This window comes from Pteronotus mesoamericanus, unplaced genomic scaffold (assembly GCF_021234165.1).
Source record: "Pteronotus mesoamericanus isolate MK-2021 breed Mesoamerican mustached bat unplaced genomic scaffold, CSHL_Meso_final scaffold_651, whole genome shotgun sequence".
In the NCBI taxonomy this organism is placed as follows: domain Eukaryota; kingdom Metazoa; phylum Chordata; class Mammalia; order Chiroptera; family Mormoopidae; genus Pteronotus; species Pteronotus mesoamericanus.
In genome coordinates, this window is record NW_026555325.1 from 17,906,753 (window position 1) to 17,914,736 (window position 7,984).

The window sequence follows — 7,984 nt, forward strand, 5'->3', positions numbered from 1 at the left end:
GAAAAGCTGGGTTAAAAATGAGACTGTCAGTTTTATACTTACTCTCTCACAGCTATAAAAATGGCTCCATTATGTGAGTAAAACTGTTTCAGGCCATTACACTCTTATGTGGAGGGAAATATATTTAGCAGCATAACAAGAGTCTGACATTTTAAATGTAGTTAAATTCTGAAAAGTAATAGGCTGGTGATTGACTACCAAATACACATATAATAGAGGGTGTTTAAAGAAAGGTTATGTCTTTTTAGATGTAGAGAATATTATTTTGACAATCTCAGACTCAGACCCTTTTTCAAAATTCACCATAGCTATCCATACTTGGATACACCTTTTAATATTGTTTGAGTTTCAGATATAGAGTAAACATTTTTGTTGTTAAAGGAGAAGTGACACTATTTAAAATATCATAACAAAAGGAGCTGGTCAATAAATTTGCTGATATTTGGTCATTCTAATTTTATCAATAAGAAACATTACTTATATTTTACAAAGCTTAATAGCTTTTAAATCACTTTTTAAGAAGAGTATGTAACTTTATAATCACAGTGAAAAGGAAGAGAAGAGAAATGTTATCTCTATTTTATAGCAAGTAACAATAAAATCTTAAAAATTTGTGCTTTCTTTGATTCAATTATTCACACCTTCCCTGGTAGCTTTTATTGTGAAATCAGGTTGCATTTTCTGAAATGTATATTCATTGCTTTATCTAGCATCAGTAGTTAGCTCTCCCTGTTTCACCCACAGTCCCCAAATTAGTTGGAGAATGAGGCTGTAATCTTCTCTGAATAACTGGGGCACTTTCATCTCGAAGCCTGAAGTAGGAGCTATCCTCTTTAGTCAGTTTCCTCTGTCCTCTAATTTGTTTAAACTTGCATACTGGAAATATATGTAATTTCAAATACCTTTCATTTTTTTCCCTTTCTTATCACATTTCTGCCCATTCCTAAATCACCTGATGATACTGTGAACACAAAAACATTCGTCATTTTGAAGTTGTGGGTTTTGGTTTTATGTGTGTGTTGGTAATACTGCTGCAGTGGTTGTTATAGTAACCAATTCTCCAGCAGCGGAAGGAGTATGGACATTTGACAATGCTCAAGATTTAATAGAAGAGAATGTTCCTAAATTTCATATTTCATTAATAGATGATTCCAGAACATTTGCTATCTGTTAAAGTCTCTATTTTTAAGTAAAGGACAAAATAGATGCAGGTGCTATTTACCAGTTTCTTTGAGTTAACCTGGATAAATAGTCTCCACTGGGCACTTTAATTTGTTTATATAGTTAGACATCTAATGCACATCCAGATATGTCAGACAATAGTATCTGAGTTACCCAGAAAAATGAGCAAATTACATAAAGCTACAAAGTCAGAGTTGTATGACAAGGCCAGTCACAGCACGCAATTTGCGAAGAACTAGATTCTCAATGAGCACTTCCTTCTTTTGCTTCTTTTATTTAGTTTATTTGTTTTATTTATCCTTTATTGCAAAAGTATCAACTGTTGGGTTAACACAGATAATTCATTATTCTTTATTCATTCTCATTTTTTTCCTAGAAGTAGTGCCATTAACAAATCTATTTTTGTACAATTACAAGAATATCAGTATACATACTTATGTCCTGCTAAATTCAATGCCCACACACATATATGAGATTTAAAAATATTTACATTTTATCATAGGGTATTAGAGTTACTTTTATTTATTAAACATGCTAATGGAATTCTTTCCATGTTAATACATGAAGATATGCCTTATTGAAGTAAAAGAGCGCACAGTTTGTTTCGCCATGATTTATGTAAGTAGTGCTTATCATAGAACAGTTAGGTGCTTTCCAACTTATTTCCTGGATTGAGCAGCAATGTGAGGAGGGCTCTCATCCACGGAGCAAGTATTGAAAGAAGAGAAATTGCTGCACTAGGGGATAGGGACATCTGACATTTTATAAGTATTGCTAAACTGCCATACAGAATGATGTTACAATTTACAATTCTATTAATGATAATAGAATCCCAAACATCCCAAATTCTTTACATCATCATTAATAACAGATATTATTTCTCTTTGAAAAATATGTTGCCAATCTGACAGGCAAAAAATGGTATTATATGGATGTCTTTATTTGTGGGAAAATTGGGGAGTTAAGACTTCTTTATAAATAGTTATGCTAACACTTGAACAGGTTTGTCACGTATCTTATTTTACTATTTTATTAGATAAAATTCAATATACTATATATTTATATATTTAATTAATATACTAATATATAGTGCAAGTATATTTCATATATTTTATTATATACAATTCCATAAATATGTGGAATCAGATTTTTTCCCTAATGTGACTTTTTAAATAACTTTTATACAGTATCCTTCATTACACAAAAGTTTTACATTTTTGTGCTGTTAAATCTGTCTGATCTTGGCAGCTTCTCTGTTTTTATGTTTTATTCTCAATGTTTTACTGCGCTATTTTAAACTTTACATCTTTAATGCAACATGAGTAAATTTTCATGTATAATATGACATATGCATATAAAGGAAAAGGAGAATAAAGGAACAAAAATCATTTGGTATAAACAGATGTCAAATGACTAGATGCTAGAATTATAAACTTATCAATGAATATAAATAGACTAAACATGTCAACTCAAAGAAAAGTTGTTCAAACTAGATTTTTAAAAAGCAAAAAGGAAAAAGAATAAAAAAATAAAAAACAAAAGCCAGACTTAATTTTTTTCTACCTAAAAAACCCCCACATTTTAAAACACAAAGACAAACAGTTTGAAAATAAAAGGATGGAAAGGATTAAGAAAACTGGTGTAACTATAGTAATATCAGAAAAAGATTTCAAAATGAATGCCTAAAAAAGATTCTTTCATAAGTAAGAGTAAATTAATCTGTAAAATATAAATATTAAATGTATATGGAACTAATAACAAAAGATTCCAATTTATGAAACAAAAATAGAACAAAAATAAAGTATTTACAAATCCACATTAATATCAGAGAATTCATTCTATTCTCAGAACAGTTAGAAAATAAAAGGATATATGTATATATCCAGATATATATATATATGAACATTTAACTAACTTGCTATCAACCAACTTGATTTAATTGATATTTGTAGATTCCTACACCCAATATGTACCTCATACAATTAGGTCATTCAAAAAGATAGATCAAATCCTGGGCCAGAGTGGAATAGTTTAGAAATCAATAACAAGAAGATATTTAGAATTTTCAAAACATATGGTTAATTTAAAATGCACTACTAAACAATTGATAGGCCAAAAAAAGTCATAAGGTAAATGAGAAGAAATTATTTTACAATGAATGCAATGAGAACATAACATATAAAAGTATGTGGGATTTAATCAAAGCAGTACCTAAATGAAGTATGAATTTTGAATGCATAAAAGAAACAAGACTTAAAATGAATGTCCTGTGCTTTAAGCATATGAAAATTTAAATTAAACCAAAATTTATAAAGAAACAAAATAACAAAAATAAGAGCATAAATAAATGCAATAACAAACAATAGGCTGTCAACAAACAAATAATTTAATTCTTTGAAAAGATAACCAAAACTGCTAAATATTTAAGGAGATTTATCAAGAGAAAGGAGGAAATATACAATTTAGCAACATAAGTAACTAATGAGATATTTTAGGTCAATCCATTCAATAACAAATTTCCTTAAATGACAGAAATTATAAGAAGTTACTAAAAATTTTTAACTAAATAGTTCTATATATATTTAAAAAATTAAATTCCTAATTAAACTACTTACAAAAAAAGTTACAAACACAATATGGCATCACTGGTGAATTTTTAAAACTATTTAAGGAAGAAATAATACTGGCCTATACAAACTCAGAAATGGAGGACAAAGAAATGCTTTCTCGTTTATGGTAAGAGGCCAGTATAGGCCAGTACCAAGACCAATCAAAGCATTAAAAAAAAAAAAGAAAGGAAATTTAACATTGTCAAATTTGATATACAGAAAAAAATTATATTTTTTTCAGCAATAAACAACAATTAGAAAATGAACTAAAAACTACTTAAAATAGCACCTAAAGCTTCTAGATAACTGTAATGCAACATGTGCAAAATCAATACACTGGAAAACATGAAATATATAAAATACATCCATCTTATAATCTATCAATTCCATTTCTAGGTATTATCATAGTAATGTACCTACAGAAAGCCTCATGTTAAAACATTTGTAGTAGTATTATTATCATATCAATATAATAGAAAAATATGAAAAAAACAGATTTCTATCAATGGATAAACAAAAGAATATTATATAGTAGAATGTTATACAGCAATATGATAAGTGAATGATATATGCAATAAAAATAAAATCCTAATATATTAAAAAATATAGGTAAATTTTAGAAGTATGCTAAATGAAATAAAATGTATAATCTAGTCATTGAGAAATTCTTCACTCTGCAAAATTAATTTGTAATGTTAGAAATCAGATTGGTTGTTGGTCCTGTTGGAAGGTGTGTGAGATTAACTAAAAAAGTGGATATTGGGGCATGAGAAAACTTTCTGGGGTGATGGAAATCTTTTATATTTTGATCTGAATATGTCACTGTGTGTAAATGCCTCAATTAAATATTCTTTTTATCAAAATGCACTGTCAAAAAAGTACACGAACATGCTACATAAGGGGAAAATTAGTTTCATTAATATATACTTGACAAATAACTTTTATCCAAAATATATAATCAACTCATTCAAATCAATTTTTAAAATAAAGTCAACTGTATTAAAAAATGAGCAAAAGACTTGAATGGATACTTTACAAAAGAAGATATAAGTATGACCAATTATAACCAGAAAAATTTCTCCATTTCATTAATGATCAGAGAACGCAAATTAAGCTCACAATGGGATACCATTATATACTCATTAGAATAGCTAAATCTAGAAGTACTGAAAACATCAACATTTGTTGAGCATGTGATATAACTGAGCTCTTTACATTGTCAGTGGGATTAGAAAATAGGGCAGCTACTTTGAAACTCTTAGACACTTTCTAATAAAGTTAAACTTGCATCTATCTTAAATCTAGTAATTCTTCTTGGATATTTACCTAAGAAAGATGAAACTCTATGCCTACAAAGAGACTTGAACAAAACCAATTATAGCAGCTTTGTTCATAATGATTCCAAGCTCAGAGCAGCCCATATGCCATCAACAGGGGATTGTGATAACAAAGCATCCTATTGTTATATAACAAAATACTAACCAGTGATTAAAAAAGAATGCACAACTGACAGAAAATCAACATGGATAAACCCCAAAAGTATAACATTGCCTTGAGTAAAAGACCAACACAAGAAAGAGCTTATTCATGATTCTATTTCTATGAAGATAAAAAACAAGCAAATAGAAGTCAGAATAGTGGTTGCCTATATGTGGTAGTGTTGGATTGGGGGATGGAGAAACTTGTGGGGTGATGGAAATGTTCTATAGTATGGTGAGCTGGTAGTTAGGAATGATTCCATCAATCAAAAGTCATTGAAATGCTTACTTAGGATTTGTGCTCTTTATTCTATATAAATTTTATCTCCGTCAAAAATACATGTTAAATTTACTGTTGTTTTACTTGCTATATTACTTAATATTTGGGACAAAATTTATTGCTGAAAATTAAATGACTTACCAAGCTTATAAAATATTATCCAAACCAAGTTTTTTACAGTATATTAAGGAAAAGATGAGGGATGAGCAGGACTGATTATTCTTTTGTGACTATTAAAAGTACTGAAGTGAGAAATCTGCTGCTTGAAATAGATAGCAAACAAATGTAATCCTTGTTCTCATGGAAACAAATGCTGGGGCCATTGTGTTCTCCCATAAATTGTCACAGGGTGGGATTGGGGCTCTGGAGTAATATTAGTGGCAGTAAGTGGTACTACCCTTGTATAGTTAGAAATACCCTTCTGTAGTTAACCATTCTCTCCCTCTTTCATCCTTGTCTGAATATAATGTATTCTTTCCATGTCAGTGTATTTAGGAGTTTTAAGACCCATTTATTAACACTGATAATTCTAGTCATTAATGTTCAGTCTCATTTGCTATGGATTTTGGACTTTGTAGGGGATTAGGAGGAGCACGGACTTGGAGTTAATAAACGTGTGTTCCAATCTTAGCTAACCCAGCTGTTAAATCTGGGATTTTAAGTAAATGAATGGGTATCCTAACATTATAAGACCTTGTTGTTTTAATGTGCAATTATATACTGTGTATGTAGATTGACTTAGTTTCAGTGGGAGCACAATAATTGTTGATTAACTTTTACTTTGTTTATATACATATGTATGAAGTACCAAATCATTCTGCATTATTCATTTATTGACTTAAATAATTCACTAAAATGTGAATTATCACACCTGTTCAGTGCTGCAAAAAGTGTAATAGTGATATAGAATAGTATAGAAAAATGAGGGAAAAGTTCAGTTCTCTTTTCCTGACTTGTCTGCTGCCCACGTCACAGCACCTTGGACACCCAAGGCAGGTGGTCAACTTTGGGCCCTCCCCACTAAGCTTCTGTGATCAATATTGTTAGCGATACAAAAAGAATTATTAGACTACAAAAGCATTGGAGTTAGGAGTCTTGAAATAAGCCAAAGATCATTAGATTTCGCTAAGATTTTTAACAACACAGACAATCTTGTGCAGGAATTAACCCTTCCAGAAAACTACCAGGTGCGTTTTGTACAAGGAGGTGGGTCTGGCCAAGTCAGTCCTGTTTCCCTTAAACCTGACTGGACTGAAAGCAGAAAGGTGAGCTGGCTATCAGATGATAGGAGCTTGGCCAGCTAAAGCAGTTGAAGAAGCCAAGACGTTTGGGACTGTGAATATCGTCTACTCTAAACTTGGGAGTTATACAAAAATTCTAGACCCTCGGTTTGGACACTTCTCTTGTGTATTACTGCACCAGCGAAACTGTGAATGGTGTGGACTGTGACTTTATTCCTGACATCAAGAGCACCACTGGTATGCGACAAGTCTTCTAAGTCCCTATCCAAGAAAGAAGGTGTTTCCAAATTTGGTGTGATTTTTTACTGATGTGCAGAAGAACACTGGCTCTCTGGGAGTCATGGTGGTGATCACACACTATGACCTGGTCAGGAGAGAGTGCCCCTCCACCCTGGAGTACAGAGTGTGACCAGGTACAACTCCTTGTGCAACATAACCTTCCTGTTTCAGCATCTATGGCATAAGCATGGTCGTGGTTCTGGAGTGGATTAAGAACAACCAGATGTGCAGCAGCCATGGAGAAGATTCATCAAATTTCAAATGATTTATGATATCATGGATAATTCTCCAGGACTCTATGTATGTCCAGGGGAGCCCCAGAAGAGAAGCAAGATGAATATTCCATTCTTCACTGGCAACACCAAAGGAGACAATGTCTTAGACAAAGATTGCTTGATAAAGATTTTGAGCTCCAGTATGGTCTCCTTGAAAGGACATAGGTCTGTGGGAGTCATCCAGACCTCTTTGTATAATGCCATCACATTGAAGATGCTCAGGAATGGGCAGACTTCATGAAGAATTTTTTGGAGATGCATCAACTGTGAATACTTCCTAATCAGTCTATACTCTCCCTTTGAACAATGTCCAAAATTTAAAGTAACTTAACAATGACTTCAAAAACTATAACATAGTATTTTTTCTCAAAAGAACATACCTATTATACATTCTCCTCCTTCTTTTCCAAAAACAACAAAACATCCACAGGTCTGCAAAACTGGTGGATCTTAACAAACACCTTAACTTTGACTTGAACTGAAAGAAATTTTAGGTATTTTCTTTAGCTTTTTTATGATTTCAGCTTATGTTGTCTTTGTTACTACTTTTTATAACTAGATCTCTGTATTTAAACCTACCTGTGGACTTAATCATGCAAAGTGCCATTAATGTTTCTGGAGACACACAAACATGCAGCAT

At 31.6% G+C, this 7,984-nt stretch overlaps 1 pseudogene; it reads left to right on the forward strand.

Moving 5' to 3' along the window:
- Positions 1-6,470: 6,470 nt before the first annotated feature.
- On the forward strand, positions 6,471-7,614 carry LOC129061802 (phosphoserine aminotransferase-like; annotated as a pseudogene).
- Positions 7,615-7,984: the final 370 nt, after the last annotated feature.